We start from the raw sequence: 25,689 nt of genomic DNA, 5'->3' as shown, positions 1-25,689 counted from the left end.
CTCTGTTGTCCAGATCTCCGCCAGTGACAAATATTCTAGCTCTTTTTGACCTTCTTGTTTCCATCCTGAAGGGTATAAAATGATACCTTCCTATTCTTTTAATTTGCATCTCTCTGACCCCTAGAGAATTTTGGGATCTTTTCACATGGTGTTCTATTTATCTAAGCTCCATCTCTCTAGTTTATTGGATTTACATTTCTAAGAGTTATTATTTGTACCCTACTTTCCAAATGTTTATCCCTTCATAATCTTTTTTGATATCGGACTAGCTCACCCGTCAGTTTAGGTTCTGGCCTTCGTTGACACGGCATCCCTGAATATTGTTAGAAATCTCATTGTAAAACATGAACTGACTCCTCTGTATAAGTTCCTCCCTTGAGTATGCCCTACTCAGGCCAGATAAACTCCAGGCAGGAGGAACCAGGACATACACTTACATCCCTCTCCCAGACAAAATGGATGAACAGAACACAAATTCCCAATTTCTAGAACACCTAAATGAGTTAGGTGCCTTATCAAGAAATTCAGGTTGTAGCTGTGGGATAAGGTCTCCCTAACTGTGTCAAACACCACCTTTGAAAGCATGAACCAGCCTGCAAATAAAGCGTTCTCTGGACTCCACAGGATTTCAGAATGACAGTTGTGACTGTGGACGGTCCCAAAGGACGCTCCGATAGGGTGGCGCGTATCTCTCTCGTTGATTAGTCTGTGTCTTGTGCTCACCATTCTAATCTATTCCAGCCAGCTGCATGCAGCAGATTATTACCTAGTCAATATGAAACACAGCCAACCGCTGAGGAGGCATTGGTCATTACCCTGTCATGCAGAGCAGTCACTGAGACCAACCGTTTCTCCTGGAGCCCTTCAATGATTAAAATGATGTGATGGCTCGATCTCCTTGTCACAACAATGGCAAAAAATCAAGAGAACTCAGCCTTGTTTTTATGACTAACATCACCTGATTTTCAAGGAGGGCTTGCAAGAGGATGAATGCCCGCTGGGAATTCTTTGCTCCCAGCTGCCACCCATCTATCTGCCCACAGCATCCTCAACTAGCATTAGCTGAGTGCACAGGGGGCTCTAACTGGTTCTAACCTGTTTGCTTCAAAATAATTGTGTTCTCTTTTCAAAGCAGTAATCTCTTCGATACCAAAATAATTATTAAACCATAGGCATTAGCGTGGTTTTAAAACTGCTATATCAGTATCCTGTGCTTTAAAGGATTATTCATTTATTCTGTAAGTATTTATTGAGGGTTTACTTTGGGAGAATCCCTGTTCTAAGAGCTGGAGACACAGAAAACTAAATCACTGCCTTTTACAGAGCTTGCATTTTAATGGAAGGAGATAAGCAAACAAATAAATAAAAATAATTGTATGAGATGATAATAACTGCTATGGGAAAAAAAAGCAGAAAAGAGGGATGGGCCACCAGAAGTGGGGGAGGGATGGTGTGTGAGGGCCAGTTCAGAGAGAGAAGGCCTCACTGAGAAGGGGCAGTTGAGCAAAGACCCAAAGGAATAGAGAGTGTCCATCTAGACATCTAGGCAGAAGGACCTGCAAATGCAAAGGTCCTGAGGCAGGAATGTGCTTAGAGGCCAGTGTGGCTGAAGCAGGGTGACCAGAGGTCAGAGGGGCGGCAGTGGGCCATAGTTTGGCACCCAGGAGTGGAAACTGATTCTGATGCATTATCCGATCAATCGTTTTCTGAGCTGTTAAACAAATAACTGCATTTTTTTTCCCGAAGAATTTAAACATGAAAAAGGTAGGTTCTGTGGTGCTTTTCTCATAATCTCTTATGTTTCTTCCAGTTCTTGTTTTCCTCAGACCTTCTTTAGTTCTCTAGCTGTCCACACTCTTGTTACGTGGCTTAAGATTTCAACCTTCAAACTGGAAACTCACGGGAGACCCAGAGGCACCTGTAGGTCAACAAACTAAACCCACAAGGCACATGCTGGGAGAGAAAAGTACCAGCTTTTGGCCCTTTGCCACATCACAGCGGGAGAGGCCCTGGGACCAAGGTGGTCAGTGGGTCCACACACAGCGCACACCAGGCTCCTGTCTCTGGCATCCTGAGGAGGGTTTGTCGGTTTACGTTCACTTTCTGCTATCACTGGTCATCATTGTACCCACTGCTGCTGCCCGTATCTGGTGGCCACAGGCAAATGGGGTATCGGCCCTGGTCACAACTTCTAGGATTCATCTGCAAGCTGTGGTAGAATTCCAATGAGGCCCACTGCACACCTTCCTCCAAATCCACTTGCCTCCCTCACATCCTTGTAATCCTTCATTGCTGGCTGAATACTGTCATCCCCTGTGACAGTTACTTGGTCTAGACCTTGGGTGGTCACAAGGGCCTGTTGACCCCTCCTCCTAATTACAATTTGAATCCATCCACGCCTCTCCTTCTCCCCTGCTGTGGGCCTTGTCCTTCCGGCTATGGCCGTCCTGGCCAAATGGTTCACCTTGCCTCCCGCAGTCCTGCCCAATCCATTTTCTTCAGAGTAATAAGATAGTCTTTCTCAAAGGGCAAATCTGATCATATCACCCCCTCTGGATCACGCAGAATGAAATCCAAAATTCTTCCTATGGCCAATGCTTCTCTAGCTTGATATGACTCACCTGTGTCCCTTGTTTCTGAAGCTCCAGCCATGCTGCCCTTCTCAGCTCTCAGACAGGCCAGGTGGCATCCCACCTGCGAGTCTGCACTTGCCATGTCCTCTACCTGAAACACGCTTCCTTGTGCCCTCCTTTCCTCGGTCACTCCTACTTACCAGTGTGTCTTAACAAGCGTGGCTTTTCCTCAGGACCATGCTTCCTCATACTTGACTAAGTTAATATTCCTCCTATATGGCTATTTAGCACTGGAAACTTTTACTTTATGGTACTTAGCAAAATGGTCATTGATTCATTATGTGGTTGCTTATTGTCTAGACTCTAAACCACATGAGTGCAAGGATTTACTCTGCTTCTGTAAAGAAAAAAATTTATACATGACACTTGTTAAAGATGATAAGGCAGGCATTATCCAGGGGGCCTACTGCAAGAGGGTTATGTAGTAGAGGAGAGATAGGGCTAAGTTCCAAATACAACAAGGACAAGTGGAGATTTACCACCAAGGAGCAAGGTGGGGGTCAGCGGATGGAAAATTAGTGAGAGGAAAACATCAAGGCTAGGGCATTATTGCTAGACCAACTCAACAGGGATCTTGCTGAAGGCAGGCCAGGGTGATAAGATACCGCCAGAGGATGGGGGGGATGGAGAATTTGATCCAATATCATGGGTGGGGGATTTTCTCTAAACTACCCCAGCAAGATTCTTACCAATAAAGGACAGAATCCAAGCGCAGGGCCTTGAGGGTTTAGTGGACCTTGACTAGAGCTGGGTCAAGGGCAGAGTCCTTGTCACACATAACACAATGCCTGGCACATAGTAGGTAGTCAATAAGTCAATACATATTTGTAAAGTGAATTAAGTGGCTGAGAATCTGTTTGTGTCGAAATAAGTGTGATTGAGTTCGAAAACTCAGCCTCTGTGCACCGGTGCTGAATCCACTCTCGGAGACAGAGTTTTGGGTGAAGTAGAAAAGAATAGCTTTATTGCTTTGCCAAGCAAAGGGGGGCACAGCGGGTTCTTGCTCTTGAAACTGTGTGTCCCAACTCAGGAGGATTTGGTAGGAGTTTTTACAGCAATGGTTCAAGGGCGGGGTTGCTGATAAGGGTCAGGGCCTTTCATCTGGCCCCGGGTGGTCTCCTGATCTTCTCCGAAGAATGCTTCATCAAGGGGTTAGCATCTTGCATTTGTTGGGGGTTTTAGTTCTGCTGAAGAGCTCAAAGATATTGTTATGTGTGTCCCTTGAGGCAGAACCAGAACCCTGCCCCAAGGCTGCACTACTGTTTCTTGGCTGCTCTTCCCTTGTCTCTGCACTCCCTCCCTTCCCTGATTAGCTCCGTGCCCAGGAGCCCCACAGGGTCCTGCTCCATTTCATGATTAAGGAACAAAGCTGCTCACTCTAATTTTACCCCTAACATAAATTTAGAGATCGTCAAGCTCGTCTCAAAAATTGAAAAATAATTTTATTAATTTAAAATTTCCTTAACTATATCTGAAGTTGAATTTTCTTTGAGCTCATTTCACTATACAGCAAAATAAAGAAGCCTGAAAAAGTATAGCTTCCCCACATTATGAACACAATTCTCCATGTGATTTTAAAAAATAGCTATAGATTTAGAAAGCAATGTCTCATTGTAGAATAATATTATTTATACAGTGCTCCAAACCATGTTCCTTTTTAAAACCAATGATAATGTTCCAAGTATCTAACAGAAGCCTGAAACAATAGCAGTTGTTGCATCAGTCACTTAAACATTCTAGTCAGCCCAGCCAGTTTCTTTGCTCAGTAAACAGGAAAGTAATGCCTGTTCCTACTTAAAATCATGGCTACAAATTTTAAAATCATTTCACAGTGTGTGGACAGCCAAGTTATGCTGCAGATATACTACTTATAAAGACACAGGTTGCCTTAAACTGATTCTCAAAACAAAGCCGGTTAGATCCACTTCTGGATGTTTTCTGCTTTGTTTTGCTTCTGGCTCCTATTTCAAGCATAAAAAGGCTCTGGTCCACACAGCTTGGTTTCTACTTATGGCTGCTGGAATCAATGGAAGGGCAACTGATTTACTTGCATTTAAGTGTATTACACACCAAGTGACCTTCTGTGAATCAGCATGTGATTCCCCCAAAGAGTCTGATCTTTTTCCAAAACTAAAAAGACTTAATGCCCTTTTACTCAGAGCACTGCTTCATTCTCAAACATTGCAACTATTCTAACCCTTACCTTAGCATGCTGACATTTCCCTTTTCCCTTGGTTCTGATCTTGTACTTTTTCTTTTATTAAGTGTGGTATCTTTAATTTTAAAATGCCTCAAGTTTTTTGGTTTTTGGTTTTTTTGAAAAAGAATTGAATTTAACACAGCTCAATGTATAAACAATTCTTTTTTATAGCTGTACAGTATGATACTTTTTATGAAAATTTTAAAAACACAAAATAATACTATGTAATGTTTATGGAAATATTCATATTATCGACAAAAAATCAGTCGATCTAAGAAAGAATGGAAAAATTTTATGTGAGCCAAATTTGAGGATTATAACCTGGGAGGAGCACCTCAGAAAGCTCTGAGAACTATTCTGCCTGTTAGAAGTTGACACGGGATAGAGGACCTTCAAGATGGCAGAGGAGTAAGATGTGGAGATCACCTTCCTCCCCACAAATACATCAGAAATACATCTACACGTGGAACTGCTCCTACAGAACACATACTGAACACTGGCAGAGGACCTCAGACTTCCCAAAAGGCAAGAAACTCCCCAGATACCTGGACATGTGGCTGACAGGGTGTTGCTGCTCCGGCCGGCTGTCAGGGCTGTGCTGCTGAGGTGGGAGAGTCAAGTTCAGAACATTGGACCACGAGAGACCTCCTGGCCCCACATAATATCAATCGGCGAGAGCTCTCCCAGAGATCTCCGTCTCAGTGCGAAGACCCAGCTCCACTCAACGACCAGCAAGCTCCAGTGCTGGACACCCCATGCCAAACAACAGGCAAGACAGGAACACAGCCCCACCCATTAGCAGAGAGGCTGCCTAAAATCATAATAAGTCCACAGACACACCAAAACACACCACCAGACGTGGTCCTGCCCACCAGAAAGACAAGATCCAGCTTCATCCACCAGAACACAGGCACCAGTCCCCTCCACCAGGAAGCCTACACAACCCACTGAACCAACCCTACACACTGGGGGCAGACACCAAAAACAATGGGAACTACAAACCTGCAGCCTGTGAAAAGGAGACCCCAAACACAGTAAGTGAAGCAAAAGGAGAAGACAGAGAAATGTGCAGCAGATGAAGGAGCAAGGTAAAAACCCACAAGACCAAACAAGTGAAGAGGAAATAGGCAGTCTACCTGAAAAAGAATTCAGAATAATGATAGTAAAGATGATCCAAAATCTTGGAAAGAGAATGGAGAAAATACAAGAAACGTTTACCAAGGACCTGGAAGAACTAAATAACAAACAAACAATGATGAACAACACAATAAATGAAAGTAAAAATTCTCTAGAAGGAATCAATAGCAGAATAACTGAGGCAGAAGAACGGATAAGTGACCTGGAAGATAAAATGGTGGAAATAACTACTGCAGAGCAGAATAAAGGAAAAATAATGAAAAGAATTGAGGACAGTGTCAGAGACGTCTGGGACAACACTAAACACACCAACATTCGAATTATAGGGGTCCCAGAAGAAGAAGAGAAAAAGAAAGGGACTGAGAAAATATTTGAAGAGATTATAATCGAAAACTTCCCTAATATGGGAAAGGAAATAGTCAAGTCCAGGAAGCACAGAGAGTCCCATACAGGATAAATCCAATGAGAAACATGCCAAGACACATAATCAAACTATCAACAATTAAATACAAAGAAAAGATATTAAAAGCAGCAAGGGAAAAGCAACAAATAACATACAAGGGAATCCCCATAAGCTTAACAGCTGATCTTTCATCAGAAACTCTGCAAGCCAGAACGGAGTGGCAGGACATATTTAAAGTGATGAAAGGGAAAAACCTACAACCAAGACTACTCTACCCAGCAAGGATCTCATTCAGATTCGATGGAGAAATTAAAATCTTTACAGACAAGCAAAAGCTAAGAGAATTCAGCACCACCAAAACAGCTTTACAACAAATGCTGAAGGAACTTCTCTAGACAGGAAACACAAGAGAAGGAAAAGACCTACAATAACAAACTCAAAACAAGAAAATGGTAATAGGAACATACATATCGATAATTACCTTAAAAGTAAATGGATTAAATGCTCCAACCAAAAGATATAGACTGGCTGAATGGATACAAAAACAAGACCCGTATATATGCTGTCTACAATCAAGACCCACTTCAGACCTAAGGACACGCACAGACTGAAAGTGAGGGGATGGAAAAAGATATTCCATGCAAATGGGAATCAGGAGAAAGCTGGAGTAGCAATTCTCATATCAGACAAAACGGACTTTAAAATAAAGACTATTACAAGAGACAAAGAAGGACACTACATAATGATCAAGGGATCAATCCAAGAAGAAGATATAACAATTGTAAATATTTATGCACCCAACATAGGAGCACCTCAATACATAAGACAAATGCTAACAGCCATAAAAGGGGAAATTGACAGTATCACAATCATAGTAGGGGACTTTAACATCCCATTTTCGCCAATGGACAGATCAACCAAAATGAAAATAAATAAGGAAACAAAAGCTTTAAATTACACATTAAACAAGATGGACTTAATTGATATTTATAGGACATTTCATCCAAAAACAACAGAATACACTTTCTTCTCAAGTGCTCATGGAACACTCCCCGGGATAGACCATATCTTGGGTCACAAATCAAGCCTTGGTAAATTTAAGAAAATTGAAATCATATCAAGTATCTTTTCTGACTAGATATCAATTAAAGGAAAAAACTGTAAAAAATACAAACACATGGAGGCTAAGCAATAGGCTATTAAATAACCAAGAGATCACTGAAGAAATCAAAGAGGAAATCAAAAAATACCTAGAGACAAATGACAATGAAAACACGATGGCCCAAAACCTATGGGATGCAGCAAAAGCAGTTCTAAGAGGGAAGTTTATAGCAATACAATCCTACCTCAAGAAACAAGAAACATCTCAAATAGACAACTTAAACTTACACCTAAAGCAATTAGAGAAGGAACCAAAAAAACCCAAGTTAGCAGAAGGAAAGAAATCAAAAAGATCAGATCAGAAATAAATGAAAAAGAAATGATGGAAACGATAGCAAAGATCAATAAAACTAAAAGCTGGTTCCTTGAGAAGATAAATAAAATTGATAAACCATCAGCCAGACTCTTCAAGAAAAAAAGGGAGAAGACTCAAATCAACAGAAATAGAAATGAAAAAGGAGAAGTAACAACTGACAGTGCAGAAATACAAAGGATCATGAGAGATTACTACAAGCAACTATATGCCAATAAAATGGACAACCTGGAAGAAATGGACAAATTCATAGAAAAGCACAACCTCCCGAGACTGAACCGGGAAGAAATAGAAAATATAAACAGACCAATCACAAGCACTGAAATTGAAACTGTGATTAAAAATCTTCCAACAGGGCTTCCCTGGTGGCACAGTGGTTGAAAATCTGCCTGCCAATGCAGGGGACACGGGTTCGAGCCCTGGTCTGGGAAGATCCCACATGCCACGGAGCAGGTGGGCCCGTGAGCCACAATTACTGAGCCTGCACGTCTGGAGCCCGTGCTCCGCAACAAGAGAGGCCGCGATACTGAGAGGCCTGTGCACTGCGATGAAGAGTGGTCCCCACTTGCCACAACTAGAGAAAGCCCTCGCACAGAAATGAAGACCCAACACAGCCATAAATAAATAAATAAATATTTTAAAAAATAAAAAATAAAATAAATAAAAGACTTCAAAAAAAAAAAAAGTCTTCCAACAGACAAAAGCCCAGGACCAGATGGCTTCACAGGCAAATTCTATCAAACATTTAGAGAAGAGCTAACACCTATCCTTCTCAAAATTTTCCAAAATATAGCAGAGGAAGGAACACTCCCAAACTCATTCTATGAGGCCACCATTACCCTGATACCAAAACCAGACAAAGATGTCACAAAGAAAGAAAACTGCAGGCCAATATCACTGATGAACAGAGATGCAAAAATCCTCAACCAAATACTAGAAAACAGAATCCAGCAGTACATTAGAAGGATCATACACCATGATCAAGTGGGTTTATCCCAGGAATGCAAGGATTCTTCAATATATGCAAATCACTCAATGTGATACATCGTATTAACAAACTGAAGGATAAAAACCATGTGACCATCTGAATAGATGCAGAAAAAGCTTTCGACAAAATTCAACACCCATTTATGATCAAAACTCTCCAGAAAGTAGGCATAGAGGGAACTTACCTCAACATAATAAAGGCCATATATGACAAACCCACAGCCAACATTGTTCTCAATGGTGAAAAACTGAAACCATTTCCACTAAGATCAGGAATAAGACAAGGTTGCTCACTCTCACCACTATTATTCAACATAGTTTTCGAAGTTTTAGCCACAACAATCAGAGACAAAAAGAAATAAACGAATCCAAAGCTGAAAAGAAGTAAAACTGGCACTTTTTGCAGATGACATGTTACTATACATAGAGAATCCCAGAGATGCTACCAGAAAACTACTAGAGCTAATCAATGAATTTGGTAAAGTAGCAGGATACAAAATTAGTGCACAGAAATCTCTTGCATTCCTATACACTAATGATGAAAAATCTGAAAGAGAAATTAAGGAAACAGTCCCATTTACCACTGCAACAAAAAGAATAAAATACCTAGGGGTAAAACCTACCTAAGGAGATAAAAGACCTCTATGCAGAAAACTATAAGACACTGATAAAACAAATTAAAGATGATACAAACAGAGAGATATACCATGTTCTTGGATTGGAAGAATCAACATTGTGAAAATGACTCTACTACCCAAAGCAATCTACAGATTCAATGCAATCCCTATCAAACTACCAATGGCATTTTTCACAGAACTACAACAAAAAATTTCACAATTTCTATAGAAACACAAAAGACCCCAAATACCTAGGGCAATCTTGAGAAAGAAAAATACAGCTGGAGGAATCAGGCTCCCTGTCTTTGGACTATACTACAAAGCTACAGTAATCAAGACAGTATGGTACTGGCACAAAAACAGAAATATAGATCAATGTAAAAGGATAGAAAGCCCAGAGGTAAATCTACACACATATGGTCACCTTATCTTTGATAAAGGAGGCAAGAATATACAGTGGAGAAAAGACAGCCTCTTCAATAAGTGGTGCTGGGAAAACTGGACAGCTACATGTAAAAGAATGAAATTAGAACACTCTCTAACACCGTACACAAAAATAAACTCAAAATGGATTAAAGACCTAAATGTAAGGGCAGACACTATAACACTCTTAGAGGAAAACATAGGCAGAACACTCTATGACATACATCACAGCAAGATCCTTTTTGACCCACCTCCTAGAGAAATGGAAATAAAAACAAAAAGAAACAAATGGGACCTAATGAAACTTAAAAGCTTTTGCACAGCAAAGGAAACCATAAACAAGATGAAAAGACAACCCTCAGAATGGGAGAAAATATTTTCAAAATAAGCAACTGACAAAGGATTAATCTCCAAAATATACAAGCAGCTCATGCAGATCAATATGAAAAAAATGAACAACCCAATCCAAAAATGGGCAGAAAACTTAAATAAACATTTCTCCAAAGAAGATATACAGATTGCCAACAAACACATGAAAGAATGCTCAACATCACTAAATCATTAGAGAAATGTAAATCGAAACTACAATGAGGTATCACCTCGCACCAGTCAGAATGGCCATCATCAAAAAATCTACAAACAATAAATGCTGGAGAGGGTGTGGAGAAAAGGGGACCCTCTTGCACTGTTGGTGGTAATGTAAATTGATACAGCCACTATGGAGAACAGTATGCAGGTTCCTTAAAAAAGTAAAAATAGAAGTACCATACAACCCAGCAATCCCACTACTGGGCATATACCCGGAGAAAACCATAATTCAAAAAGAGTCATGTACCACAATGTTCATTGCAGCACAATTTACAATAGCCAGGGCATGGAAGCAACCTAAGTGTCCATCGACAGATGAATGGATAAAGAAGATGTGGTACATATATACAATGGAATATTACTCAGCCATAAAAAGAAATGAAATTGAGTTATTTGCAGTGAGGTGGATGGACCTAGAGTCTGTCACACAGAGTGAAGTAAGTCAGAAAGAGAAAAACAAATACCATTTGCTAACACATATATATGGAATCTAAAAAAAAAAAAATTGGTTGTGAAGAATCTAGGGGCAGGACAGGAATAAAGGTGCAGACATAGAGAATGGACTTGAGGACATGGGGAGGGGGAACGGTAAGCTGGGATGAAGTGAGAGAGTAGCATTGACATATATACACTACCAAATGTAAAATAGATACCTAGTGGGAAGCAACCGCATAGCACAGGGAGATCAGCTCGGTGCTTTGTGAACACCTAAAGGGGTGGGATAGGGAGGGTGGGAGGGAGATGCAAGAGGGAAGGGATATGGGGATATATGTATATGTATAGCTGATTCACTTGATTATACAGCAGACTCCAATAAAGATGTTAAAAAAAAAAAGTCGACACAGTTTATATGTTTTTTGAAGCAGCGGGCTGTACATCAAATGACGTAATATTGACAGCTTATACAATCCAGATACATACGCCCTTTGCGGTGGATCATGTGACCCCTTACAGGATCAAGAAGGAGTGTTATCTTTTAAGGAGTTGTCTTTTGATGCTAGGAGAACGCTGCTCTTTATGGTTGAGCAGGTATTCCTGCCAATGGGAGAGGTTTGGTCCAGCATAATGTGGATACACAAGGCACAGTGGGGGCAGAAAGGAGGCCAAAGGGCAGAGAAGAATTTTTCTGTTTAAGTTTTTCTTGTCTTGCCATAAAATTTGAATTTTATTTTACAATATGAAGTAAAGGTATACAAATACATATGAGAATGACACAGCAACTTTACGATAGCAGAAACCTCCTGGAAAAGAAGGAAAGAAGGGAATGAGCTGGTGGTTTTGATTTCGCTTTAAAATTTGTAGCATCCTAATGCTGCACAAAAAGTGAGGTTTGCTGGATTGCAAGGAAATTAGTTAGTTAGTGGCTCGGCCCCAGAACGCAATCTGGAAATGCTCCAGGGTGAAAGTGAAATTGATGGACCTGACTAATTAACTTAAATGCTGTCGGAAACCTCTGGCGACATCTGAAGTGGGTGAGTGTGTGAAGAATCACAGGCCAGAATGCAGGAGGACCGTGAGCCACGGCAAGGGAGAAGCAGAGAGAGAGCTGGAGGAAGAAAATCGGAATTACAGTCGAGTCCTGGAGCCAGAGCCTAGCAGGTGTGAGAGACAAGATTGCAATAGGTCCTGGTTACCACCTGAGGGAGGTGATAGCCCTCCCTTAACATGAGCTCATAGAGAAATATAATGACTGTCCAAAATTTAGCTGGAGACCCAACACAAGGCAAAGCACAATCAATCAATTTAATGTAAACAAAAGAACGATTTTTCAGGAGGATATTGGTAATTTGAAGTAGGAACAAACGGTTATAAGAAAGAGGCAATTGCAAGTTAGCATTACAATAAGAAACTGTAGATGGATTGAATATTAGAATGGATATAACCAAAGAATGAGCTAGCAAACTAGAAAAATGTAAAGGAATCCTCCTAAAAGACATCCAGTATGTACAAAAAGAGCAAAATATAAAAGAAATGTTGGGACTTCCCTGGCGGTCCAGTGGTTAAGACTCTGTGCTTCCACTGCAGGGAGCACGGGTTTGATCCCTGATCGGGGAACTAAGATCCCGCATGCTGCAGGACCAAAAAAAAAAAAAAAAAGTTAAGAGAAAGAGGATAGAACGAACTTCAGAAGACGAGAATACAGTAAATGAAGAGGAGAAAATATTTGAAGAAATAATGATTGAGAATTTCCTGTAATTAAAGAAAGAAGGAAGACCACAGATTGAAAGAGTTTAGAAAACATCAAGAGAATAGATAAGAAAACCCAACTCTTGGTTATACTATAGTAAAATGTAAGACCATCATAGTGGAAAAAAGAAGATGCTTGAGACAAAGGAGCAAAAACCAAATTGATATTAGATGTTTTAGCAATGGTATTAGATGAGACGAGACTAATATTTCCAACGTGCTGAAGGAAAAAGTAATTTGAACCCAGAATGTTTTCATCCAGCTGTTTTTGTTTAAGTGCAACAAAGATATTCTCAAGCATACAATTGTCTCAGAAGGATTAGCACAAAGACTCTTTGATATCACTCTTAGAGGAAGTATTCCAGCAAAAGAGATATCACATTCAGAAGGTGTAAAGAGATCTATTCAGGAAGTAAAGATGAGTAAACCTGAACTTGGATTTCATACCCACGATTCATACTGTATGTACTTTTTTGTTTCTGGATTCTTTTGCTTAGCATTGTGTCTTTGAGATCCATCCACATTATTACACATGTCCTCTGTGATAAGTTTCAATTATTCACAATTTTAGGGATCAGAGGGAAGAGAGTCAAAAGGGCAAAATCATAAATTTGAAAGACCTGAGTTGAAATCCTGACTCTTTTTAATTCTGTGACTCTGCACAAATGACTAATCTCAGTGCTGGCTGTTTGGACAAATCTCTCTAAACTTCAGCTTCCTGCATTTAAAACGACTGTGAAAATACTCCGCTCATAAAGTGATTGTCAAGATTGAGATAAAATAATTGAGAACGTGGTGCTAGACACACAATAGCTGTTCCAAAAAAAGAAAAGTTTTATTCAATCTGAATATAGCAGGCCAGTCACAGATATTGACTAATTACACTCTTTAATGACCAACCACAGAGATGAAAGTGAGCAGAAACTGTTCTTTTTCCATCAAACATGACAATATAAACCTTATTCATCCCCTGGAATATGACTTCAAGGTTTAAAAGGTATCATATATAAGAATATATAATCTCAGATTTAAAACAAACGAGCAAGCAATTAAACCTACAAAGCTAGCAACAAGGCTTCAGACTGGGAACGCTTTTGTCAGTCTTTTCTGTGTACTTCAGAGTGTGGAACCTGGCCATTCCATTTGTCTTTCCTCAGGGAGGATGGAATTAATTTTAGAGATTTAAAAGTAGACATTCTTGTTATGTTAAAATATCATGATGTTCTTCAGCAAAGTTGCTATGACTCAAGCAAAAATCTTTCTCATGAGAATAAAGCAGAACCAGTATATCTGGTGGCAGTAAAATGAAATGATTGATTAAAAAAAAAAAACAGACATTTTTCTGCCTATGTTTCAATCAGTTTAGAGAAATTCTTCACATACACATTAATTATTCCAAGATGTGAGAAACTTAAAATGTAACCATCATTTTCAACTATTTGTTCTGTTCTTTAAGAACTATGGGGCCATGGACTTTACTGTAAAGAGCTATATTGTGAATGAAGGCAGTCTTTTAACACATTGAACATTTAGACACCTTGGAGTTACACTGACACTTTGTTATTATCTGGTTTGATGCGACAGTTGACATTACCATTCAACTGAGACTTTTCTCCATTAACACTTCTTGGACTGGGCAGCTGATGGTGAAAAAAAAATACTGAAACAATTGTTTTTCTTCTTGTGGTGATTTTTACATGTATAGAAAGACATAATACAAGTTGGTTCCTTTCCTAATATTTATGACTAGGGTTGTCCTTGTAGAAATCTAATTATAAAATACATTTATGAACCATAATGAACCTATTAGGTGGCTGTAGCATAGATAGAGACATGAAAGTAATTTCTCTCAAATAAGACCTACAAAGTTAAGAAAAATAAATATGCCATTGATTAAAAGAATACATCTTATAGTGTTTTTAGATTTCATATATATTTATCCACTTACCTATAAATACTCTTCCTATAAAACAGGTAAGCTGAGTATTATGATTTCCACTTTGTAGATACGGAAATTTGGACTAAGAGTTTTGAGGGGACTAATATTAGAAGAGAGGATGCATTTTCCCAGATGTTACCACTGCCTTAAATTTTTATAGCCCCCGTATCATTTATGAAACACTTAAGACAGACATGACTTGCTAAAGCAGAAACTCAAACCAGTTTAATCCAAAAAGAACGGAATTCATGGATTTCCATGGCTAGGAACCCAGCGTGACTGAACGCGGATAGGCTTCTTGCTTCTTCCCTTGCCTCAGCCTCCCCCTGTGTACTGTCCTCCTTCCCTGCCTCTGCAGACAGGCTTCCTCCACGAGACTGGGAACGTAAGTGCCAAAAGCCCTCATATGGGCTATAGCGCAGCCCCCAGATTACAAATGCCAGGGGCAGTCTTCTTCATTTCCTCCAGCTGAAAACCCCACAGCCCAGCTTGAGCCACATGCCAGTTTTTGAAGCCCAGAGACTAATTGCTAAGACCAGAGGTGTAGGGAGTTCTGATTGGCCCATGCAGGACTCCTGTCCCTCTCGTGTCAGGTGAGGACAGAGGACAAGATTGACCACATGTGGTGGGAGGGGTGATGCCCCAATGAAAGTGATGTTGGCAAATAATAAGTGTCTCCTATATACTGGCATAGAAATAAACAGATAGGCAGCTGCATGGCCCAATTAGAATATCTAGAAACAGATACATGTGTATATAAGGATTTATTACAGGGTTTTTCTGGAAATGCAAATAGGTGGGGAAAAGGTGAACTATTTAATAGTAAATGTTATGAAAACTGAGTTGATGATCTGAAAGCATCAACTTAATATTTGTTGAATGCAGTGAAATGAATAAATAGAATGAAGAATGAACGAATGAATGAATGAAGAGGTCTGCATTAGAGTCTCAGTTCTGCTACTTATAGCTCTGGGATCTTGGGACAGTTACTTAATAACTTCCACCTTCATTCCACTTCTTCATTGTTGGAGGATTAAATGAGCTCTTAGGACCACAGCAGCTCCAGTGGAAGTATTGGCAGAGGACATGAATACATAATAAAAATTTACAACCCTATATAAATAAATGCAAAAAGTACATTGGGAAACATTAACACCAATGCTCCATTTTGGTGGAGAGGCAGGCATACTCACACATCACCGATTCAGGTTTAAATTGGTGCAATCTCTTTGGAAAGTGATTTGGCAACACTTTGTCAAAATTCTACAAACTTTGTTATGTCCTTTCATGCTGGCATATCACATCTATGAATTATAACTCTATAAGTTATAGATGTGAAATTATTATTGTTGAATTACAGATTCCTTTCTAGCATCGTTTGTTAGCGCAATTAGAACTGACCAAAATATCTAACGATATGGAATCACTAAATAAATCATGGTATTTCAATAAACGGAAACACTATAGTCATTAAAAGTGAATCTGTAAAAGAATATTGAATGGATTTTTTCAATTAAACAGAGAATTTACAAATAGTAATGGAAATAATTCCATTTCAATAAATAACATGTATTTAGGTGATTAAAAAAAGGAGTTGAAAGCTGCTCCAGTGTAGCATGGACTGCCAGATAAGAACAAAGGCTTTTCAGTCTCACTGACCTTGCTCATTCCTGAGCCTGATATTTTCAAACCTCAGAAATAACCATACATACCTTACTGCAAACCTGTACACTTTAAATGTGACAGTGCATGAGTAGCGCTTAGAAGACTGGCCTGAAGCACATTAAGTACTCAATATATAGTATGGAAAAATTGATATACCCTCAAATGTTAACTGTTGGACAATGGTTTGTTTCCATTCTGTTTCTTTGTTTTCTATAAATTCTTTGATTCACGTGTTAGTTTTGAAACAAACACAAAGATAATAGTGATTTTATAAAATCTATCAAAAATGTGAAGAACATTGTAAAATGACTGGTAGGAAGGAACTAACATGAAAATCGCAGTTATCTTTGGAAGGTGAATTTTTGGCAATGTTTTTCTTTGTATTTTTCTCCATTTTCAAAACTTTTCATAATGAGCATATATTTCTTTAAGTGCTGGTTTTCTATTCTAGACTCCTTGCTGTTTCATCCTCAGCATCCTTTCCTCTTACAAGGGAAAGGTGGAGAATGCAAGTATGAAGTAATGGAAACTGCTTTCCTTGCCAGCAAGGAGATTCTGTTCCACTTTTATCACATGCTTCAAGCACAGCAAAGTCAGTGATAACTGTGGACTTTTTTTTAATCCAAAAATTGGTCATGCCAATTTTTATGTCATCTGAAATAGTATTGCTATGGAACTTAATATCCGAATTTAAGACTTTCCAGAAAATCAGAAAGGAAATCTCTCAGAAGCCCCCTCTTCTTTCTTCGTGGCACACACATGTACAATGTTCAGAATCCAAACATGTTACTGTGTCCTAACAGAAGAATGATTATTCTTTTACCTGTTTTCCCACTACTCCTATCATGTAAGAAAGATCCAGATACTTTTTGCACACCATTGTTTCCATGCTTAAGGAGGAAAAGAGTTTGCCATTACAGTCATTGTTACATTAACGTGTATGTGTCAATTCACTGTTATTTCATTGGATAGATTTTCTTCTGTAAGGTGATCTGCTTTCACTTACCTACAAAGGCTTAAATTTTAATTTAACATTCTTAGAGGGAATCGTAAAAGTTACCCCAAAATACAAAAAAAAACTTATATGTATATAGTACTAAGATTGCAACCTAAGAATAACGGAAGAATGTATTGTAACCCAAGCCTCTCAATTTTCTTGTTGCTAAAGAAAGTGAGTGGGCTTGAGCCCAATGTAAGCTCAATCTTTTTCGTTTAAAAATGTATTTTTGGGGCTTCCCTGGTGGCGCAGTGGTTGAGAGTCTGCCTGCCAATGCGGGGGACACGGGTTCGAGCCCTGGTCTGGAAAGATCCCACATGCCGCAGAGCAACAAAGCCCGTGAGCCACAACTACTGAGCCTGCGCGTCTGGAGCCTGTGCTCCACAACAAGAGAGGCCGCGATAGTGAGAGGCCCGCGCACCGCGTTGAAGAGTGGCCGGCGCTCGCCGCAACTAGAGGAAGCCCTCGCACGGAAACGAAGACCCAACACAGCCATAAATAAATAAATAAGTAAATTAATTCTTTTTAAAAAAATGTATTTTTGGTCTTATTAACTTAAGAGTCACAAGTTTTCACCCATTTTTAATTTTATGTTGAATTTCTCTGCTCTTTTTTGGCTTCCTAAACCAGGAAGACAGCCTAGAGAAAATCAAACTAGATCCAAACAAAATCCACTAGCACCTTGCACAGAATCCAGAAACATATTGTTTCTTTTGGCTTACCTTGCCTTTCCTTCGCTCTCATAATTCGCAAATGGACCAAATGATGCCACGGGACAAACATGCTTGCCCGGTGGTGGGTGTAAGAGGGATCTGTATTTATATGAATGATCTCCATTCCCAAGAAATGGACTTAAAGGGAATTTTCCTAGCTTGACCTGTTAAGATTGCTTCACCGTGAATGACTTTTGGCACCAATGACTCCACTAGCTCTCACTTGTACAATACTAGGTTGTGAGGAGCTAAAGTAACATTTTGATGTAGTTTTGTTACTGACCAGGGTTCTTGGCCTTCCCCAAGCAATAGAAATTGACTAGAGGCCAGACAAGAAATTCAGGCAAGGCTTTACTGGGGCCCCGGCTGCAGCAGGTGGGGGGAGTGAGAACAAACAACAGGTTCCCTGGCTCGCTCTCTCCCTGAGCGGGGGGGGGGGGGGGCGGGCAAGCTTGTTCCTTACCTGTGGTGAGGGTACGGGTGTGTGCAGGGGTCTGGCCGGAGGGGTGGCTTAGGAGTTTTGCCCACCCCTTAGGTGGTGTTGCGTGCAGGGGGCATGCACAGCCCCCTACTTTTGCTCCCGACACCCTGTTTTTGCTCCAGGCTGTTCAAAAGTGGCAGTTGGGTTTTTTTGGTCTCTTTGTATCTTTTGTCCAGAATTTGTCCCAACTGCGCATGCACGCAGTTATTTTTAGTCCCATAAAGTTTCTTTGTATTTTGTTGCTGGAGGAGAGGTGAATCCAGGGGCAAGCACTGCAACAAAGGGTCCCAGGTCCTAGCCTGTCTCGGTTTGACTTTCTAAAGTAATATTTAAAAGGCAGAGTATCTCTGGGTGAGAAGCATAGGCTTTGGGGTTAGACAAACATCATCAACTCATCTTTACTGAATGTGATGAAAGGAATGGCAAGCAAGGTGAATAAGTTCTAGAGATCTATTATATTGTATATTGCACCTATAATCAACAATAAAGTATTGTACACTTAAAATGTGTTAAGAGGGCAGATCTCATGTTAAGTGTTCTTTCCACAATTAAAAAATAAAAAGAAAAGGAATGAACAAAGAGGTCTGACATAGACTCTCAGGTTTGCCACTTATAGCTCTGGATCTTGGGATAATAGTAATCTCTTATAGCTTCCATCTTCATTGGATTGTTGGAGAATTAAGTGAGATAAAATGTATAAAGCACTTGGTGAACTATATATGTGTTCAGTAATTGCTTTGAGATGGTGTCCCAGGCTTCATAAGCACTGCAAGAATAAGTAGTTACTACACCGTAATGTCAGCCAAGATACAAAAATTTCTTCCTGGCTGGTGCTTTTTTCCTTAGACTTGTGGCAAATCTTCTCACACTTGAGTGGGCGTAGCCCTGAGACTGTTGCAATAGCTAAATGACACCAGCAAAGGGAAAACATTTCTCCCAGAACAAAAGACAAGCCTCCCTAAAGTTGGAATTGCACCTTTGCTACAAATCAATCCAAAGAAACGTTATTCATTCTGTGTGGCATGCCAAGAGTAAAAAAGAAATCTTGGACTTGGAAAATAAAAAAACATGTTCACATTCTTTTCACTTTAAAACTGTTGCTTTCTGCATTTGCATATACTCTAATAAACATCCTTTTTATTTACTTTGAAAAGAGGGTTGATTTGCCTCTAGAAAGATGAGTATTCTCAGGATTTCTGACTGGAAATTCTGGAAGTTCTAAAGGAACTTGTTTTCTCCTAGGCGCTCCCTTCCCCCATTTTGCGGCTTTAGATCTTCCAGGGTCACTGGTCAAAAGTGAACATTCATCTGAAAGGTAACCCACGGAAGGAACTGTTCTATTTTGAATTCATAGCCTGTTGCACTGCAGCAAGCAACAAGCTCGTGTTTAGGAAAGGAAATGAACAAACAACAAATATCCTGGCTTCCTTCTGAGCTGCACAGTTGGACAGGACAGGACAGCCAGCTCAGTCTCAGCTGCATAAGAACTCGGCCTCCATCACTTACACTGCAGAGTGTATACGAGACTGGAAAACAGATGCAGTGATATCGGCAATGCATAAAGAAAGAGAGTGTGGCAGTCCATTTCCCAAGGAGTAGTGATTCCTCAGACCTGAGGCAATTTCTAGGAGCAGAAAAAAAAAAAAAAAATGCATGCTCAGGATTTTATTGCCACGGGACCAAGCAGATGACCTGCCTATGTAAAGCAGCCTGGGTCTGAGCAGTTCCAGTGGTTTGTTTCCTAATGGGTACTTAAGTTTTATTCTTTGACAAAGTTGCATTCAGTTTGCCTATAAACATGTAAGAATACTTCCACCAAAATATGTTATCTCCCATTTGCTTGAAACTCTTGCCTGTCTCAATCTCTCTTGCATTTTCTCACTTTGGAAAGAGACCTATACATAATGACTATTTCATTTCCTCTTATATTTGGTAGAAGAAATACACCAGCCCATGTGTGATGACGAATGGAAACTGATACTCCTCAGCGTTAGGGAAACCATAAAGAATAGTGGGGACGGTGGCCAGCTGGAGAGTACATGCCTTGTGCTCTGTACTGAATTGTGTCCCCCTGCCCCCAGATTTGTATTTTGAAGCCCTAACACCCAATGTGACTGTATTTGGAAGTAAGATCTTTAGGAGGTAATTAAGTTTAAATGAGGTCATAAGGGTGGGGTCCTTATCCAATAGGATTATCATCCTTAGAAGAGACACCAGAGGGAGCGCTCTCTCTCTCCTCGTCCCAATTACACAAAGAAAAGGTCGTGTGAGCACACAGTGAGATGGCCTACAGCCATAGAAGAGGCCTAAGAATGAAACCTACCTTGCTGGCACCTTGATCTTGGACTTCCTAGTCTCCAGAACTGGGAGAAATAAATTTCTGTTATCTAAGCCACCCAGTTTGTTATGACAGCTCCATCAGACTAACATACCTTGTCAAAAGTAGGCAGCTACTTCTTAGTTACAGATTATTATCACCAGGTAGGAAAGAGCCCAGGATGACTATATGTTATGTTTTTATAATAAGACAGAAACCTAGATCTTTACATGAAAGTTTTCTAGATTTTTAAAATTAGTAATTAATAAAAATTTTAAACCCTGTAAAGATATGAAATGATGGATACAGACTTTTTCATAGCAACATTATTTGTAAAAGTAAAATGTTAGAAATAATCTAAATCAGTAAGAGACTTATTAAGTAAATGGTGGAACATTCATGAATGGATGTAGAACTAGTATACACTTTATTAACAAATGTTTTGCAATGCCCTCTTGCAGTGAAACTGTTAATAATAAAATTGATCTCCAGACACAGTTAAAAAACTGATCAAGTGTCTTAATTCTAATATGAAAACTATATAATTTATAATTAATTACAAAATATTTATTTCAGAGGCAACTACTCTAGATAATATAACAACACTGTCAGGGATACTTATCCGTAGAACCATTGTAAATGCAACAGCTACAAATGCAGACCAACAGGTCAAGTTGCATTGAAGAAATCTGTGAAGAAAGCAAAGTATATTCTCAGTTTCCATAATCTGGCAATTTCAGTGTAAAATACATTTTCTGTTTCTAGGTAAACTAGAATCAATCCTATGAATATATAATTATAAACCTATGAATGTCCAGTGATGCATTTGAAAAAGTTGCATAGCTCTTTCCCTTTGGCGTGCCACTGAAGATCCTGGTGTTGCCATGGGCTACCTCCCTGCCGGTGTTAACGGTATTGTAAGAACAAGCCGTACCCAAAGTCCTGCTTCTGCAGAGGGGTACCTGATGCTACGAGCCGTATCTTCTTAACCTGGGGCGGAAGAAGGCAAAAGTGGATGAGTTCCCACTCTGTGGCCACATGGTGTCAGATGAGTTTGAGCAGCTCTCCTCCGAAGCCCTGGAGGCTGCTCATATTTGTGCCAACAAGCGCCTGGTGAAAAACTGTGGCGAAGATGGTTTTCACATCCGAGAGCAGCTCCAGCCCTTCCACGTCATCCGCGTCAACAAGGTAGTGTCCCGCGCTGGAGCTGATAGGCTCCAGACAGGTATGCGTGGTGCCTTTGGGAAGCCCCAGGGCACAGTGTCCAGGGTCCACATTGGCCAAGTCATAATGTCCATCCGCACCAAGCTGCAGAACAAGGAGCATGTGATGGAGGCCCTCCACAGGGCCAAGTTCAAGTTCCCTGGCCGCCAGAAGATCCACATCTCCAAGAAGTGGGGATATACTAAGTTTAATGCGAATGAATTTGAAAACATGGTGGCAGAAAAGCGGCCCATCCCAGATGGCTATGGGATCAAATACATCCCTAATCGTGGCCCTCGGGACAAATGGTGGGCCCTGCACTCATGAGAGCCTCGGCGCTGTCCCCTCCTTACTCATGCTCCCCAATAAATCCTACTTTCCTGTCAAAAAAAAAGAAGAAAAAGTTGCATAGCATGCGGGGAAAGCTTTCATCGGGTTCTGCACTGCAGCGTGTCTAACATCCCCACTAAATCCCAACCTTTGTGACAATCCAAAAGACTTCTACAAATTTCCAACACACTTCCCAGGGGTGGGCAGTTTTGTCTTTTTTGAGGGCCACAGACTGAATGTTTGTGTCCATCGCCCCCCAAAAAATTCAGATTTTTGTTGTTGTTGTTGTTAGGCTGAAGCCTTAACCCCCAATGCGATGATATCTGAGAAGTATTAGGTTGTGAGGGTGGAGCCCTCATGAAGCGATCAGTGCTCTTATAAGAAGGCACACAAGATTGCTCTCCTCCTCTCTCTCCACCATGTGAGGACACAGCCATCTGCAAACCACAGAGACGGAGCTCATGAGATACTGAATCTGCCAGCCCCTTGATCTTGGATGTCCAGCCGCCAGAACTGTGAGAAACAGTGTTTGCTGTTTAAGCCACCCAGTCTATGGTATTTCCTTACAGCAATCTGTACTAAGACATGGATTATCACAGGGCTGGATCAGTTCTCAGGTCTTTTCCTGCTCTTTGACATGTAATAAATCTACAGAAATGACTGCAGTGTGTAGGTAACCAGAGGTACATGCTCACAGTAAATTCAGTGATGGAATAGCCTATCTAGAGAAGTGAATGTTTTGTAAGATTCCAGATCTCTGAGGAAAAGACAGAACACATGTGGGATGGAGGTTATGAAATCAATCACGGAAGGTGCGATGTGAACGGAGGGCCTGCTGCTAATGAAAAAGAGAAGCCAGGTTGTCTTAGGTGTCTTGAGAAGCTCTGGCAGACACTACGTACTTCCAGGGGATCAGCTATGGACTTTTGAATGAGAGCGAAAAATGAATGAGCTCAAAGATCTGTGAAGACCCTGATGGTATTGGACTGAGGTCACAGGCCAATACCCAAAGGTGACAAGAGAGAAACTGATTTAGGATTGAGTAAACAGTACCACTTTTATCAACTTCTTTGCAAAAATACCATCAATAAACCTTAAAAATGAAGGGTTCAACATTATTTCACTTCTTCTCAAAGTAAATTATTCTTTCATCGAGGGTCCCTACTTATTGCTGGCTTCAAAAAAAAAAAGAGTTTCAAGTGTGATGACTGAGGCCACAACTGGATTAGCTCATCTAGAGATTGCTGGGGGAATCTCTCTCATTCCCCCATGTGTGTGCTGGTTACCGTGCTTTAAAAATATATCACCCAAATTCTGTGATCTCTGCAGGGTGTGATTACATGAATAATCTTGTCAGAACGAAGTATATGTCCCCTCCACGGCATGTCCACCCCCTCTCTTCCTCCACAGCAGTCAGTCAGCCTTCCTCCCTCTCTGGAGTTTATCCCAAAGTTTTTCATCAGCTGGCCAACATGGATCTGGAAATGGAGTAGGGACCCCATGAAATGGATGTTAGGGAAGGAGCGTGTGGAAAGGACAATTGGAGGGATCCAGTTAAGAAGGAGAGATCGCACATGCGAGAGAAAGAAGGTACAGTCCTTAGCGTAAGGTTTCTGAGAAGACATGGGAGAATCTTCAAGGAGGGAATGGATCACCAAAGGAATCATCAGACTCCTCCCCTCTACCTCCTCTTCCTTCTTCCCCATCCCTTCCTCCCCCACTTCCCTCTCTCCTTTCCATACTCTCACTTCAAGGTCCAAACATGCAGAATATTTGTTTGAGTTGGCCATTGCCTACCTTACACTTTTGGTTTTTGGCAATTTCAAGAGCGCTCCTAACCTGTTTTGGAATAATCCTAGGCTAGGTCAGAGTCATTAAGCAAATGTCATAGCTCTCATCAAATAATTGGGTATACAATATTCTCCCTAACTTTTGTGGGATAGAGTCTATTATGAACTCGTGATGTCCAGGCTTTTAAAACAAAACACAAAGCAAGGTCAAAAATCAAGGTCAGATACGAAACACAGAGAAGCCCTTTCCAGCTCCCGACCTCCCCACTGCACCCCACACCTGGGTACCAAAGATTAGTGACTTCAGAGTAGATAGGATATAACTGGTCTTTCATCATTATTTCTAAAGTCTGTCTCCCATAATCATGCACACTGAGGCAACAGTGAAGAGCAAGGTCGAGTGTCACAGAGTGTGAGATGATCAGATACATTCATCATTCTCTGCTACCTGCTTTACTGTGGGGTTTCATGCACTGATATATGAGTCTTCAGTCCACAGATGTTCATTGCATAAATCCTCTGACTCAGGTTTGTTTATGAAAAGCCCCTGTTGCACATTCATTTCACAGGAGACCTCTGGGTTTTTATGTTTGTCTGACAGTGATGCCCCAGGCATTGGTGTGCAGGCTACCGATGCACTTGCCAAAGAGTAACCTGGGCTAGCGGTGCTCCCCTCTCTTGCATTGCCACACCCAGCCTGCCCTACCAAGAATAAATGTCTCCTGCCTCACTTCAGAAGAGCGCTAGCACTGTGGTGACCCAAGTGAGCGGAGTTCCCTGTGCTATACAGTATGTTCTCATTGTTTGTCTATTTTATACAAAGTGTGAATATGGCTGATTCATTTTGCTGTACAGCAGAAACTATCACAGCAGGTGTAAAGCAACTAGACTCCAATAAAAACAAATATACAGAGCAAAAGTTGGCAGAATTAAAATACACCATCAGAACCCTCCTACACTGTTGGTGGGAATGTAAGTTGGTGCAGCCACTGTGGAAAACAGTATAGAGGCTCCTCAGAAAACTAAAAATAGAATTACCATATGATCCAGCAATGCCACTCCTGGGCGTGTATCCAGACAAAGCTATACTTCAAAAAGATACATGCACCCCTATGTTCATAGCAACACTATTCACAATAGCCAAGACATGGAAACAACCTCAATGTCCATCGACAGATGAATGGATAAAGATGTGGTACATTTATGAAATGGAGTACTACTCAGCCATATAAAAAGAATGAAATAGTGCCATTTGCAGCAACATGGATGCAACTAGAGATTATCATACTAAGTGAAGTAGGTCAGAAAGAGAAAGACATACCATATGATATCACTTATATGTGGAATCTAAAATATGACACAAATGAACCTATCTATGAAACAAACAGAATCAGGGAATAGAGAAGAGACTGGTGATTGCCAGGATGAGGGGCGTGGGAGAGAGTTGGATTGGGAGTTTGGGATTAACAGATGCAAACTGGTATATATAGAATGGATAAACAACAGGGTCCTACTGTATAGCACAGGGAATTATACTCAATATCCTATGATAAGCCATAATGGAAAAGAATATGAAAACGAATGCATATATACGTATAACTGAGT

General features: G+C 40.5%; 1 long non-coding RNA gene and 1 pseudogene across 2 annotated transcripts in view; both read left to right on the top strand.

The window, feature by feature from the left end:
* Positions 1-25,689, top strand: part of LOC309664125 — a 764,383-nt gene that overhangs the window by 125,948 nt on the left and 612,746 nt on the right. The gene's annotated exons all lie outside the window — the stretch shown is intronic.
* LOC309664320 (large ribosomal subunit protein uL16 pseudogene) lies at positions 15,087-24,951 on the top strand (annotated as a pseudogene). Its single transcript has 2 exons — positions 15,087-15,181; positions 21,632-24,951. The product of its transcript is annotated as a large ribosomal subunit protein uL16 pseudogene (transcript).

The sequence above is a fragment of the Balaenoptera physalus genome, assembly GCF_965194825.1.
Source record: "Balaenoptera physalus genome assembly, chromosome: 7".
NCBI lineage: Eukaryota > Metazoa > Chordata > Mammalia > Artiodactyla > Balaenopteridae > Balaenoptera > Balaenoptera physalus.
Note: the sequence above shows the minus strand (reverse complement) of the source record. Positions and strands in the feature narration are given on the sequence as shown.